Consider the following 16,947-nt stretch of genomic DNA (forward strand, 5'->3'; position numbering starts at 1 on the left):
AGTAGCACTGAGACAACTGGAGCCAGTGAGTCCCAATGTACTGACTTAGGGATCCAGGCAGCTTCAGGTCTATAGTTGGGAGTTACTGGGCTAATATGCCAAAGCTGTACTCTGCTCAACTAGAGAATTTTTATGGCTAAGTATATAATTGTCCCCCATATCCATGTGGGTTGGTTCCAAGACAACTACCCCAACCTGTACACACCCAAATTCAGGGATGCTCAAGTCTGTTATCTAGAATGGTGAAGTACAATTGGCCACTTGCATCCATGGGATCCACAACCTCAGCAGATACGGAGGGCTGACTGTGGCTGGATTTTTACAAACATGTACTGTTTGAGGACACTGGGCTTCCCTAGTGTCTCAGTGGTAAAGAATCCTCATGCAATTCAGGAGACATAAGAGACATGGGTTCGATCCCTGGGTCAGGAAGATCCCTTGGAGGAGGGCATGGCAGTGGCAACCCACTCCAGTATTATTGTCTGGGAAATCCCACGGAGGGAGGAGCCTGGTGGGCTACAGTCCATGGGACTGCAAAGAGTCAGACATGCTTAAAGAGACTGACAGGACAAGTGGGATTTTTAAATAGAGTCATCACTTTGAGCTACACAGCCTGCCATTTTGAATTTTCATTTTGAACTATTGTTTGAGAGCTTGTTTTGCTTGCTTTACATGAGAGTTTTCTTACAAAGGTTTCTTAGGTCTAAACACTGGGCCCATTAATGGGTGCTAACCTCTCTATGTAGATCTCTATTTCCCTTACTCTGAGTAGTGACTTGGTCTTCAAATGTTATTCTGAACATTTACAGGCCATGATAAACATAAGTGAGAGAGTATTTTCAAAGGGTGACAATAAAATCAGTATCGTACAATTTATGGCATGGATTGGTAAGAGTAGGCTCTCCTTTAAGATTGGAACAAAGAGGTAGGCCCATTTTTTATAAGGCATTTAACAGGATTTAAAAAAAATAATCTTTTCTCTCAAATGTTAATTTTATCTCAAAATTAGGTATGTTTCATGAGTACATATTTTTCTGGAAAATAGAATCTATATCTCTGTCCTCAAAATGGTCCCTCCGTTCTCCTCCTTTGAGAGGGATGCCCTCTTAGTGAACCAACATGCACTGCTTTCTGGTAAAATGATTATAGAGCTTCTGTGTTGCATTCATTTCTTCTGGGCTGGCAGACAGAACTATAATAAGTAACTCTGCCTTTAAGACTGAAGACTCTGGTCACGCTGCTAAGTCCTCACTTAGCTCTCATGCTCCTAAGTCCTCACTTAGTCTTCAGGCTGCTAAATGGCTCTGAAGTTCATCACAGAGACAGAGCCAGGGGCTGGACCTCTTGACACAAGGCAGGTGGCTCCTCTCAGTTACTGTAGTTTCCACCAGGAAGCCCCTCAGCTTGATAGGGACCTAGCTTCATGGGAGGTCTGCTCCTGTGGCCTCTGGGGGACTACATAAGTATGAAATCTGGAGACTTTAACTTTTTTGGCAGACAGTGAAGAGGAACTAAAAAGCCTCTTGATGAAAGTGAAATTGGAGAGTGAAAAAGTTGGCTTAAAGCTCAACATTCAGAAAACGAAGATCATGGCATCTGGTCCCATCACGTCATGGGAAATAGATGGGAAAACAGTGGAAACAGTGTCAGACTTTATTTTGGGGGGGCTCCAAAATCACTGCAGATGGTAATTGCAGCCATGAAATTAAAAGACGCTTACTCCTTAGAAGAAAAGTTATGACCAACCTAGATAGCATATTCATAAGCAGAGACATTACTTTGCCAACAAAGGTCCGTCTAGTCAAGGCTATGGTTTTTCCTGTGGTCATGTATGGATGTGAGAGTTGGACTGTGAAGAAGGCTGAGCACCGAAGAATTGATGCTTTTGAACTGTGGTGTTGGAGAAGACTCTTGAGAGTCCCTTGGATTGCAAGGAGATCCAACCAGTCCATTCTTAAGGAGATCAGCCCTGGGATTTCTTTGGAGGGAATGATGCTGAAGCAGAAACTCCAGTACTTTGGCCACCTCATGCGAAGAGTTGACTCATTGGAAAAGACTCTGATGCTGGGAGGGATTGGGGGCAGGAGGAGAAGGGGATGACCCAAGATGAGATGGCTGGATGGCATCACTGACTCGATGGATGTGAGTTTGAGTGAACTCCAGGAGTTGGTGATGGACAGGGAGGCCTGGTGTGCTGCGATTCATGGGGTCGCAAAGAGTCAGACACGACTGAGCGACTGAACTGAACTTTTTTGGAAAAAAAAAAAATCCACAGAATGCCTTCAGAGTGTGTGCCACATCTCCAATAGCCTAGACTCTTCTCAATAGCTCCCAATTTTGAACACTCGAAAATTCAGGTACCCTGCTCACATGTCAGGAGGAATTCAACCAGTTTGAATTTCTGTTTATACTGATACTGTAATAGTATGATTACATCAGTAGGTTCATCACACAATAATATGAATTATTGGCCAATATTTCCATTCCTACTTTAATATCTTATCGACACTTCCATATTATTAAAACATTCAGTGTACAAATTCTTGCCATAAAGGGGACATCCTCACTGATATTCTCATCAATTCAAAACTAAAAGTGACGTGAACTGCTGAGTCTTTGGTGAATGTGAAAGGAATGCTTTGGAAAGCAATACAAGAATCTTCAAAACTTTCTCATATAATTCTATACCATTTGAATATATTTCAGAGTGAAATATAATTTGTTGACAGTGGTTAGTGAGAAGGTCATAAAAGAGCATCCTTTACTAGCTGGCCCTTGCTTGTGTTAAGGGAACATGTGGTACAGTAGAAAAGCACTGAATTAGAAACCGGAAGTCTGGGGTTAGTCTTTGCTCTGTTAGTGACCCACTGTGGAACACTGGGCATGTCTCTCGCCTCTTCAAACCTCACTATTTCCACCTGTAAAACAATGGACTTAGAATAGCTCATCTCTGATGGCTTTTCCTACCCCAGAGTCTGTGGTTTCCTAACGTCTTCATTCCGCCCATCATGATGAGAGTGATCTCTAGTTTTCTGATAGCCCACGTTAATGGTATCACTACCACCCTTAAGTGGTTCAAGGCTTAAGCTTCCGAAATTATGTTACCAGACTGATCCTCACTATTTCTCCCTCAAATACTTTCATATTATTCTTTTCCAAGTTGCTTTTAATGTGAGATTCCTTTCGTTTAGCTTATCTGGACCAGTAAAAACTCACGAGGGAAGATTTTACTTCACAGGTAGCCTTTTGTGCCCTCACAGATAATAGATGGGTAGAAAACGGTGTCATTCAATGACCAGCAGAAGGAAATTTTAATGTTTACTCTAGACAAGAGAAGACATAGCAGTTTGTGAAATGAAGACTGTTTGGAAGTATGTGAAGAGCTTTCACATTGGCCTTTCACAGGATTGGCCTTGGCCCATGTAGCCCCAAGGAGTTTAATCTAGGATCAAGTAGTAGAAGATACTAATTGATGATTTTGGTGCAGCCTAAAGAACTTTCTCATAGAGCAACCTGTAGATGAAGTAAGCTGCCTGGAGCTTTAGCTCAACCCTGTCACTGGAGGTGTTCAGAGAAGAGCCAGACCATCACCTGTAGGGATGAAACTGTTAGCTGAGGATAATCTCTGTAGTGTTTTCCAACTCTGAAAATCTGTGGCCTCATTTCCCACCTCCCTCCACTCCCCTTCCTCCATCATCCATCCTCTCATTTCTTCCACTTACCCTCTCCACCTACCCCAAGTAGTCGCCCATCAGACAGGCCATCTAAATGCCCCCCTCCTCTCTGCCCACACTGTCCCTGCCTGGGCTCAAGTCCCCATCTTTTCTCACCTGGGACCCACAAAAGCAACAGCTGGTAACTGGTCTCCAACTTTGCACTGGTCTCCTACTGTGCACTTGTCTTCCACTTTACTGGTCTCCCTCTATCAAATTTCCACACTGCTGCTTTTACAAATTCTCTAAAAATTTGAAAACTGGGACTTCTCTGGTGGTCCAGTGGTTAAGACTCCATGCTTCCACTGCAGGGGGCATGGGTTCAACCCCTGGATGGAGAACTAAGATCCCACATGTCACATGGGGCAGCCAAAAAAAGTCTATGATAAGTTAATAAAATTTAAAAAATTGGCAACATCACTTCTATACTTAAAGTTCTCCAGGGCCACCTGTTATTTTACAAGAAAAACAACCCAAATTTCTTAGCTTAGAATATGTTTTCCAAAGCTTGTCTTTCAGCTATTTTTCCAGCCACATACTTCATGCCTCAGTCAAAATGGACTCTTTACCTTTTCAGAAAATGCCAAGGCAGTTCTGAAATTCTGCACTCTTCTGATATTTTCCCTCTGCTTCATATGCCTTTCACCCTCTTGTCCACCTGAGAAACTCCCAATCAGACTCCCAATCATCATAGTCTAGCCCAATGTTCTGTTGGAATTGATCACCTCCCCAGATAGAATTAGTTGTTCCTTTACCTGTATGGTGGCTTAGACGGTAAAGCATCTGTCTACAATGCGGGAGACCTGGGTTCGAGCCCTGGGTTGGGAAGATTCCCTGGAGAAGGAAATGGCAATCCATTCCAGTACTATTGCCTGAAAAATCCCATGGACAGAGGAGCCTGGTAGACTATAGTCTATGGGGTCGCAAAGAGTCGGACACGACTGAGCGACTTCACTTTCACTTACCTGTATGATGCTATCATTTTCTAAATACCTCAAGACACCTTACTCTGTGAAGATGCATTTGGTGGACTGTGTATGTGGCCACATGTAGGAACACAGAATTCGGATGGGCCCTAGATGAATTCCCAATCAACTAGATTTAATCTTCAACATGGCATTGCTCAGTTTATAAACTATTTAGTTTCTTCCATAATACTTCTCTATGCTTTGGTTTCAATTCAATTTCTGGATGCTTAGGATGGAAAGGCTTTAATATTATGACTTTTTCTGAGAATGCTAAAACATTAGTTGCCAGAGCATCCTGAGGAGAAAGATGTTGTTGTGAAGAAAAATGCAAATGGCTTGCTCATGGAATACAGTGAGTCAGTAGCAGATGAACAGATGTAATTTAATTTTGCTGGGTTAGACAACATACAATGGAAGAAGAAACTAGAAATGCTTTTCTTTTTCTTTCTTTCTAAATGATGACTCCTACTTCTTCTTGTTCCAGATAAGGGTCTTCCCAGTTCTGGGCAGCAGGTTAAGAGCAGATAAGAAGTAGGGAATGATGAAGCCACAACAGGGTAGGAGAGCTGGTTCCAGAGAAAAGAAGAGAAAGCAAAAGGACACAACTGGCAATCAGAATCAGAGGGTAAGCCCCAAGTATATGCAGATATCTACATTTATGTTTATGCATGTACAGACTCACTCTGGAGGGAACCCCAAGAAGGTGGTTGTAGCACTTGCCTCTGGAGGAGGGACATGGGTGACATAGGATCACTAGGAGAAGGGGACTTACATTTCACTGAATATGCTTATTTTATTTGCATTTTTATCATGTGTTTTCTTTTACAACAAAAAAGCACATAATAAGTACCGTGTGTGCTAAGTTGCATTCTACTCTTTGTGACCCCATGAACAGTAGCCAACCAGGCTCCTCCAAGCAAGAATACTGGAGTGGGTTGCCATGCTCTCCTCCAAGGGATCTTCCTGACCCAGGGATTGAACCTGAATCTCTATGTCTCCTTCACCAGCAGGCAGGTTCTTTACCACTAGTGCCACCTGGGAAGCTATAATAGCGATACAAGTCAACAACTATGAATAGTGAAAATGTTGAGGGAAAAGCACAAGAGGCCAGAAAATCAGCAAGGTTGTCCTAGCTAAGCAAACAAGGCAGCCAGAGAACAAGTCAAGACCCTTGCCCTTGACTCTGATCCTAAATAAATACCTGTGTTTATTCCCTTCCTTGTTGTTATTGTTTAGTTGCTCAGTCCTGTCTGACTCTTTTGTGACCTCATGGACTGTAGCCCACCAGGCTCCTCTTCCATGGGATTCCCTTCCAACCTTGTTGCAAATTAATTCCAAGCAAGCCTGATCTGGATGCCTACAGGTCTAACCGAAAATATCAGGCTAGACAGAATATGAGGCAGGGAGAAAATAGGGTTTCCTGGCAGTGTGATAGTTAATTTCATGTGTTAAATTGACTGGGCCATCAGATGATATCTGATTAAACGTGATTTCTGGGCTGGGTGTATCTGTTGAGGATGTATTGGGAAGAGATTAGCATCTGAATGGGTAGACTGAGTAAAGAAGATGGCCCTCCCCAATGTGGGTGGGCATCAACCAAGCCAACGAAGGCCTGACTAGACAAAAAGATCGAGGGGCATTGAATTCAATCTTTGCTTGACTGAACTGGGGCCTCAATCTTCTCCTGCCTTCAGTGTCCCTGGATCTCAAGACTTCAGACTCGAACTGAAATCTACACCACTGATGTTCTGGTTCTCAGGCCTTCAAACTACACCTCCAGCTTTATGCACATCTCTGACTTGAATGCAGAAGATCACAAGACTCCTCCTATTGGTTCTATTTCTCTGAAAAACTATACTACAGAATGCTTTGATAATTGGGTTCCTTGGTATACATTATGTTCTTGCATATGCTATTGCAAAAGGTCTGATAAAATTTTCTAAAAAAAATCATTACTGCAACAATGCTGGCTTAAACAGTGATGGTTACTTATGCCCTATGTGTTGACTGAATCCCATCTTAGTGACAGATACAGTACATGCCATGTGACCAGAGGCCAGAGGCCAGAAACCCTGGTGATGGTGTGGCCAGGCCTGCCCTAGAAGCAAATCACCATCACCATCTACAGAAACACCTTAAAAAAATGATGTGTTGAAAGGAAAGGCCTAAGTGCCTGCTTTGAATATAAAAGTCAACACACCATTATGGAACATGGGAGGGGAACTGCCTTTTTCTCAGCAATTACATGGCAGGCACCACGCTTAAAACAACTCTACCAAGTTGTGATTATTATTCCCATCTTTACAGCTGAGAAAATTAGACTCAGAGGGATAAAACTAGCAAGTATAATAGAAGACTCCCTTCAAAGCCAATTATTTCTGATTCCAAAGACTATGCCTTTTTTTCTGAGAACCTAGATCTAGAAATCATATTCTGTACAGGAAAATTCAATACAAGGTGGAGAATCTAACAGAAAGGATCAATAGAGCTATCAGCTAGGTCCACCAGAAGATGGTAGAGGACCAGGCATGTCTGCCCAGGACAGGACTAGGTTACATGGTCCCTAGTTAAGGGCTGCCAAAAATAATTCCAAAGGACAGGACATGGGTAGCAGAAATCTGAGGTTCATTCATCAACAGGGTCATGATAGCTGAAGTCAAAAGTTAGCAAGGGAGAAGACCAAATCCTGATGTGAGAGGTACCTCCTTGCAGCTGCAGACATCAGACTGACCCAGGGATGAGCAGAGGCAAACATAATCTGGCTGGCAAAAAAGGGGTTGGACTGGACCTCGATGTTGGCTCTGCTCCCATTGTTCCTTAAGGAACAAGGTCATGGCCCAGCTTGGTAGAAACTGAGGGAAGACTCTAACAATAAGCAAAATGACATTCTGGTAACATAAGTTTATCCATATATCTAATATACCACCATCATTCATTTATGTACTTAATAAACATTTATGGAGGTGCTAGTATATATACTAGGCATTGTGACAGCAACAGGGACATTGGCACTGTCCCTGTGGCCACATGTGTGGCTCAGAGTTGAGTATTTTTGGAACATTCAGTGCATTTGTAATGATTCTTTCAACAGTTGCCTTCACCTGGGAGAGCCATGTACGTAGGGAGAGACCATCTGGGAGTGGAGAGGCGGTTGAAAGTCTGTCAACCAAATCAGAGTACAGTGAAATACAATGTGTCACAAGGATGGAGATAAGCCAGGGGGAGAGGTGGCTAAGGGGGTTCAGAGGAAGGCAACTAAATCCAACTGGGATAAGGATGGTCAAAAACAGTTTTCCAGGAAGGAGGGGTTCCTCACACTGAATTCAAAAGAGTAAGTAGAAGCTAGCAAAATAAAGAAGAAGGGAACTGTCCCAGTGGTTGGAACAGCAATGCCACTATTTTTACTGCATGTGCTCAGTTGCTTCAGTCATGTCTGGCTCTGGGCGACCCCATGGACTGTGACCTGTCAGGCTCCTTTGTCCACAGGATTCTCCAGGCAAGAATACTGGAGTGCGTGGCCATTTCTTCCTCGAGGGTATCTCCCCAACCCAGGGATCAAACCCACATCTCTCATGTCTCCTGTAGTGGTAGGCAGGTTCTTTTTTTTTTTTTTTTTTTGCTTTTTTAAAAAAATTTATTGTTATGATTTTTAATTGAAGCACAATTGGCAGCAACATTACAGTATTTTCAGTTGCACAACATACTGATTTGATATTTGTATATGTTGCAAAATGATCACAGTAAGTCTAATTACCATTTGTCACTATGCGTGCATGTTAAGTCACTTCAGTCACGTCTGACTCTTAGCAATCCTATGGACCGTAGCTTGCCAGGCCCCTCTGTCCGTGGATTTCTTCAGGCAAAAATACTGGAGTGGATTGCCATGCCCTCTTCCAGGGGATCTTCCCGACCCAGGGATCGAAACTGCATCTCTTACAAAAAGATTTGCTTTTAAGCCACTACATTTTGAGGTGCTTTATTATGTAACATAGATGGACTGGTACACTTCCAAGAAATTTTATATTCCTAGCAAGAAAGAGACGGCTAAAAGGTTTTGTGAGATATTTTCAAGGACTAGGAAGAAAATGGCCTCCATCACTTCCTGCCACATTCTGTTGCCCAGAACTTAGTCATGTAACCCCATTTAACTGAAAAGGAGGATGGGAAATGTAGTCTTCATCCACGCCCAGGAATAAGATATAGCATATTATCTACCATAGCTGTCCATTGTTTTCTTTTTTTTAATAGTTTTTTATTTTTTAAATTTTAAAATCTTTAATTCTTACATGCGTTCCCAAACATGAACCCCCCTCCCACCTCCCTCCCCACAACATCTCTCTGGGTCATCCCCATGCACCAGCCCCAAGCATGCTGCACCCTGCGTCAGACATTGACTGGCGATTCAATTCTTACATGATAGTATACATGTTAGTATGCCATTCTCCCAAATCATCCCACCCTCTCCCTCTCCCTCTGAATCCAAAAGTCCGTTATACACATCTGTATCTTTTTTGCTGTCTTGCATACAGGGTCGTCATTGCCATCTTCCTAAATTCCATATATATGTGTTAGTATACTGTATTGGTGTTTTTCTTTCTGGCTTACTTCACTCTGTATAATTGGCTCCAGTTTCATCCATCTCATCAGAACTGATTCAAATGAATTCTTTTTAATGGCTGAGTAATACTGCATTGCATATATGTACCACAGCTTTCTTATCCATTCATCTGCTGATGGACATCTAGGTTGTTTCCATGTCCTGGCTATTATAAACAGTGCTGCGATGAACATTGGGGTACACGTGTCTCTTTCAATTCTGGTTTCCTCGGTGTGTATGCCCAGAAGTGGGATTGCTGGGTCATAAGGTGAAAAGACAGCCTTCTGAGTGGGAGAAAATAATAGCAAATGAAGCAACTGACAAACAACTAATCTCAAAAATATACAAGCAACTTATGCAGCTCAATTCCAGAAAAATAAACGACCCAATCAAAAAATGGGCCAAAGAACTAAATAGACATTTCTCCAAAGAAGACATACGGATGGCTAACAAACACATGAAAAGATGCTCAACATCACTCATTATTAGAGAAATGCAAATCAAAACCACAATGAGGTACCACTTCACACCAGTCAGAATGGCTGCGATCCAAAAATCTGCAAGCAATAAATGCTGGAGAGGGTGTGGAGAAAAGGGAACCCTCCTACACTGTTGGTGGGAATGCAAACTGGTACAGCCACTATGGAGAACAGTGTGGAGATTCCTTAAAAAATTGCAAATAGGTAGGCAGGTTCTTTACCACCTCTAGTACATATTCATTACCAAAGGAATGAGGGATAGAGAGATGAATAAGAGAAAAAGATAAACATGACTTACAAGAGGCAGTTGTTACATGTTGTTACATGTTTAGAGAACTTCAGATAAATGAGTATACTTTTCTAAATACAACAGTACCCCTGGAAAGCTAAGCAGAATTGACCATTATTAATAACCATCGTGGGGTAGCAACAGGCGGTGATCAGAAAGTAACAGTGGAGTCTAACCATGTTCTCTACCATAAAGTCCAGCTGTCCAATGGCTTTCCCTTTATCCAAGATCTCTGATTTTTTGAGCTCTCATGATATGGCCAGTTACAATTACAATTAATATGCTTTTCTATTCCTTCACTTATAAGATCTTTGCCCTTTCCTGGAAGTGATTAACTCCAGAAAGACAAGCTAGAAACTTGGAGCAAGAGATTAATTACCAACACGAACCACTTCCAAGTTTGGCTTCAGAACTAGATCCACCTTGCAAAGTATGCACACAGACTCTGCCTCCCAATGGAGAGATGTGGACTTTGATTCTAAATGTAGTAGGTTTGACTTCCCTTACTTTTAACTGCCTAATATTTAGCTGAAATCCAATCAGGAGACTATTGCTTTCTGCTTCCTGAAAATCAAGTCACAGCTGAAAGAACTGCTCGGGGAGAACTGGGTGGGGTTAGAAATCAGAATCTTGGCATGACTTTTATGAATATTCTTGCCCATTTTACTCACCTCCTTCTGACTCTGATATTATCAGTAATTTCCTGAGACAGAGAAAACCTAGACTTCCTCAAAGAGTTTGACTATGCTGCTGCTAAGTCACTTCAGTCGTGTCCAACTCTGTGCGACCCCAGAGACAGCAGCCCACCAGGCTCCCCCATCCCTGGGACTCTCCAGGCAAGAACACTGGAGTGGGTTGCCATTTCCTTCTCCAATGCATGAAAGTGAAAAGTGAAAGTGAAGTTGCTCAGTCGTCTCCAACTCTTCACAAGCCCATGGACTGCAGCCCACCAGGCTCCTCTGTCCATGGGATTTTCCAGGCAAGAGTACTGGAGTGAGTTGCCATTGCCTATATGCTTCAGCAAAATCCAAAATGGGGGGAGACTAGCTGAATGGGAAAGACTGGAGATCTCTTCAAGAAAATTAGAGATACCAAGGGAACATTTCATGCGAAGATGGGCACAATAAAGGACAGAAATAGTATGGATCTAACAGAAGCAAAAGATGTTACAAAGAGGTGGCAAGAATACACAGAAGAACTATTAAAAAAAAAGATCGTAATAACCCAGATAATCATGATGTGATCACTCACCTAGAGCCAGACATCTTGGAGTGTGGAGTCAAGTGGGCCTTCGGAAGTATCACTACGAACAAAGCTAGTGGAGGTGATGGCATTGCAGCTGAGCTATTTTAAATCCTAAAAGATGATGCTGTAAAAGTGCTGCACTCAATTATGCCAGCAACTTTGGAAAACTCAGCAGTGGCCACAGGACTGGAAAAGGTCAGTTTTCATTCCAATCCCAAAGAAAGGCAAAGCCAAAGAATGTTTGTACTACTACACAATTGCGCTCATCTCACATGCTAGCAAAGTAATGCTGAAAATTCCCAAAGCCAGGCTTCAATAGCACGTGAACCGAGAACTTCCAGATGTTCAAGCTGGATTTAGAAAAGACAGAGGAACCAGAGATCAAATTGCCAACATCCGTTGGATCATTGAAGAAGTGAAAGAGTTCCAGAAAAATATCTACTTCTGCTTTATTAGCTACACCAAAGCCTTTGACTGTGTGGATCACAACAAACTGTGGAAAATTCTTAAAGAGATGGGAATACCAGACTACCTGACCTGCCTCCTGAGAAACCTGTATACAAGTCAAGAAGCAACAGTTAGAACTGGACATGGAACAATGGACTGGTTCCACATTGGGAAAGGAGTATGTCAAGGCTGTATATTGTCACCTTGTTTAACTTATATGCAGGGTACATCTTGTGAAATGCCAGGCTGGATGAAGCACAGGTTGGAATCAAGATTGCTGGGAGAAATATCAATGACCTCAGATATGCAGATGACACCACCCTTATTGTAGAATGTGAAGAGGAACTGAAGAGCCTCTTGATGAAAGTGAAAGAGGAGAATGAAAAAGCTGGCTTAAAACTCAACATTCAAAAAACAAAGATCATGGCATCCGGTCCCATCACTTCATGGCAAATAGATGGGAAACAATAGAAACAGTGACAAACTTTATTTTCTTGGGCTCCAAAATCACTGCAGATGGTGACTGCAGCCATGAAATTAAACAAGGCTTGCTCCTTGGAAGAAAAACTATGACCAACCTAGACAGCATATTCAAAAGCAGAGACATTACTTTACCAACAAAGCTCCATCTAGTCAATGACCAACTGGGTTTTCCAGTTGGCATGTATGGATGTGAGAGTTGGACTATAAAGAAGGCTGAGCATCAAAGAATTGGTGCTTTTGAAATGTGGTGTTGGAGAAGATTCTTGAGAGTTCCTTGGAGATCAAACCATCAAGGAGATCCAAATAGTCCATCCTAAAGGAAATCAGTCCTGAATATTCATTGGAAGGACTGATGCTGAACTCCAATACTTTGGCCACCTGATGTGAAGAACTGACTCATTGCAAAAGACCCTGATGCTGGAAAAGATTGAAAGTGGGAGGAGAAGGGGACGGCAGAGGATAAAATGGTTGGATTGCATCACTGACTCAAAGGACATGAATTTGAGTAAACTCTGGGAGTTGGTGATGGACAGGGAAGCCTGGCATGCTGCAGTCCATGGGGTCGCAAAGAGTTGGACACAACTGAGCAACTGAACTGAAATGAACTGAGCTGATCCACAGAAAGCCCCTCCTATGTTTGTGTCAAAGGAGAGGCACACAAAAACAGCACACTCGCTGAGTGCTTTCATATCTGCCTTCCTCTCGTTGGCTAAGAAGCAAAGCCTGTGGTGATTCTGTGCAGCCCATCCAAAAGCTGGAATGGACAGCACACTCTTCCAGCCAATGAATACATCGCACAGGAGAGAGAATGCTAAGCTACTTCTGATGTCATCAAGGCACAAGCTCTCCAGCAGCAACAAAACTCATGAGGTGTTGTGCACAGGGCAGAGGAGAAAGCAAAGCAGCCTTATGTTAAGGCTTTATTTCCAAATGGCACATGTGTTCAATGACCAAGCCTGGCTCTTTTTACCTAGCAGTGAACTTGGACTCAAGAAACTTGGGCTCTAGTCCTGCCTAGGCTGTGGACTTATTTTGTTATTCCAGACCAGCCCCTTCCCCTCTCTGTGCTTAAGTGCCCTCATCTGCAAAACAGACAGCACAGACAGACAGTGTTTAAGGGCCGGAAATTACAAATGTAGTCAAAGGTTCATTACCCAGGAGTAGATTCTCCTGACTACAGGTTCTCTGTGGGTTGCTTTGCTTTCCACCTATGGACAGTGTCATTTCTGAGGAGTACCTTCCCTACTTAATTAAGGCTCTGCTGCCAGGTCAATGGGATTCCCAGGTGACACTAGTGGTAAAGAACCTGCCTGCCACTGTTTACAATAGCTAGGACTTGGAAGCAACCTAGATGTCCATCGGCAGACAAATAGATGAGAAAGCTGTGGTACATATACACAATGGAATATTACTCAGCTATTAAAAGAATGCATTTAAATTGGTTCTAATGAGGTGGATGAAACTGGAGCCTATTATACAGAGTGAAGTAAGTCAGAAAGAAAAACACCAATGCAGTATACTAATGCATATATATGGAATTTAGAAAGATGATAACAATGACCCTATATGCGAGACAGCAACAGAGACACAGATATAAAGAACAGAGTTTTGGACTCTGTGGGAGAAGGCAAGGGTGGGATAATTTGAGAGAATAGCATTGAAACATGTATATTACCATCTGTGAAATAGATCACCAGTCCAGGTTTGCTGCATGAGACAGGGTGCTCAGGGCTGGTGTACTGGGATGACCCTGAGGGATGGGATGGGGAGGGAGGTGGAAGGGGGTTCAGGATGGGGGACACATATATACCCATGGCTGATTCATGTCAATGTATGGCAAAACCCACTACAGTATTGTAAAGTAATTAGCATCCAATTACAATAAATAAATTTAAAAAAAGAAACTGCCTGCCAATTCAGGAGATCTTTACTTTGTATTCATAAATGTCCTTTGAAATCCACACACTTAAGGACTCCTTTGTTGTAGAAGTCTTAGAGAGCAGTTCTTTTCACTTCAAAAGAACTAACAGATGAGGAGTATATATTCAAATGTAAGCACAAAAGCACAATCACCAAGTAAGAGGGGCTGCATATTAAAATGACTGCATATTAAAATGTCAAGACTTTACATGGGTCATTCTAGTCCTTGCAATAGCAATAAAGGTACCAGCTACAGTTGGTGATGAGAGTCACATGCTGTGCTGAAGACTCTGAAATATATATTCTGTGACAGCAAATACTGCATAGCACATACTTCCTGCCAGGCCCTATTCTAAGTGCTCCATGTATATTAATTTCTTCAATACTCACAGTAACTGCACAAAGGAAGAGATATTACTAACCCTGGGTTACAGATGAGGAAACCAAGGCACAGAAAGTTTAAGTAACTTGCCCAAAATCATAAAAGTTGATATATAACAGGAAGTAAAAGTGTTAGTTGCTCAGTCGTCCCCAGCTGTTTGTGACCCCATGGACTGTAGCCTGCCAGGCTCCTCTCTCCAAGGAGTTCTCCAGGCAAGAATACTGGAGTGGGTTGTCATTTCCTTTTCCTAGGGATCTTCCTGACCCAGGGATTGAACCTGGGTCTCTCGCGTCATGGGCAAATTCTTTCCCGTCTGAGCCACCAGGGAATCTCTAATAAATAACAGAGCTAGAAACAAAATCCAGAAAGTCTAATCCATACAGCCTTTCACAGAAGATGATGTCCTATGCCCATAGAAAGGCTTTTAGCTGTTGACTAAATGACAAATGAACCTCAAAACTCCATTGGCTTCTCATGATAATAGTTCACTTCTCACTAATGCTACATGTTCACTGCACTTTGATGAGGCTCTGTGCTCTGCACCGTCTCCTGGGGACCCTGACTCATAAAAGATTTGCCATGAGGAGTGTTGCCTTCTGCCACAACAGGTGTGGAGAGCACATGGAGATGGCACACGTGTTCCTCTCTACTTCAGCCCAGAAGTGACCCGGGTCATTTTCCGTCATAGCTCCTTGACCAGCCCTAATCACACAGGCTTGCCTCACCACAAGAGGGCTTGGAAATCAGTCTTTTGCATTCCCAGAAGGGGACAAACAGATGTTAGTAAACAGTAGTGACCACCACAAGCTGCAAGTATCAAAACATCCAGCTAAAATTTCCCCTCCATACCTTATGGAAATCAGCATTGTTATAACAGAAGAGGATGGCTATTGGACAGGTAACTAACAGTATCCATAATATACCCTCATCTTAAGATGAAGAACCTGAGACTCAGAGAGGTTTAGTAAATGCACTCAAGTGAAAGTGAAAGTGTTAGTTGCTCAGTCATGTCCAACTTTTTGTGACCCCATGGGCTGTCCATGGTCCAGGCTCCTCTGTCCATGGGATTTCCCAGGCAAGAATACTGGAGTGGATTGACATATCCTCCTCCAGGGGATCTTCTGACCCAGGGATCAAACCGGGTCTCCTGCATTGCAGGCAGATTATTTACTATCAGGGAGCCACCAGGGAAGCCACTCAAGGTCATCCAATAAGAAAGTAACAGAGCCCGAATTTGGACCCTGGTTTGACTCCAAAGTCTGTACTGTTTTTACTCCAGCAAACTGTCTCACAAAGGAAGAAAGAAAATGTTTCACAATCATCCACTACTCAGGATTATCCACAGTGGGCCACAAAGTCAGAGGAGAGAACCAGAGCAGGAGCTGACTATGGACCAGCCACAGCATCAGGTAGAAGTGCAGATATCATCACTGGAAGGGGCTCTTGGGCAGGAGACTAGACCACCTTCACCACCTGAGCACTTTTTCAGATACAGAAAGGGTGACCCCTTAAGTGAAGTACTTTGTCCAACAGCACCTGGACGACAATGAGTTAGCTCTACTCTAGCATCCGTGTCAGCCAGGCTCCAGGCAGGAATCAGAGGACAAATTTGAAAAGTACAGCTGAAGGTCTGGGCAGGGTGAAGGGGACCAAGGGCTGTGCAGCAGGCCTGAACCAGCAGCAGGGAGAAGCTGCTACCATCCTAGTCCTAAAGTGAGAAGGGGAACAGAATCTGGTCAAAACCTAGGCTGTCAGAACAGGACAACCCAACAGGTGTGGCATACAATGGAGGAACATCATCATTGCCAGATGTGACCTGACAGAGAAGAAGCTGGAGAAATAAATATCCAGAGCTCGCTCTCTCTCTCTCTCTCTCTCTCTCTCTCTCTCCTGCTGACTCTCTGATCCTCCTCCTTCCCCCGCCACCACCCGCAATTGATACCTCCCATTGGCCAAACCCCCTGGAAGCTAGAGGACAAGGGAACCTGGGTGATAACTGTCCATAGAAGTCCATTACCAGGGGCCCAGAGTAGGGGAGGTAAGGGTAAAAAGAGGATCTCAAGTGCTAAATTGAGACTATACATTATAGCATATCCCCTTTTTGTTCATTGACTCATTCATTTACTTATTTACCATGTTCAAACTCAGAAAATGCTAAATACAATTCAATTTCCATCCAAATTCAAGACTGTCCTTGAAATTTGGTAGTGAAAATATATCACCTATCCAAGTATAATGCTATTTTTATTTAGAAGATCTCAGGTATGTTTTAAGGTTACATCTAGTTCAGCATGAGTTAAAGAAAATCTCATTTTAAGGCCATATTTGGTTCAACACCAGTTGAAGAAACCACATTTTAGCACAGCTTGACCTCTTGTTAAACTCGGCAGATTGGCCACGTGTGATTCTTTCTCTCTCTCTCTC

This window comes from Ovis canadensis, chromosome X (genome assembly GCF_042477335.2).
Source record: "Ovis canadensis isolate MfBH-ARS-UI-01 breed Bighorn chromosome X, ARS-UI_OviCan_v2, whole genome shotgun sequence".
Taxonomy (NCBI): Eukaryota; Metazoa; Chordata; class Mammalia; order Artiodactyla; family Bovidae; genus Ovis; species Ovis canadensis.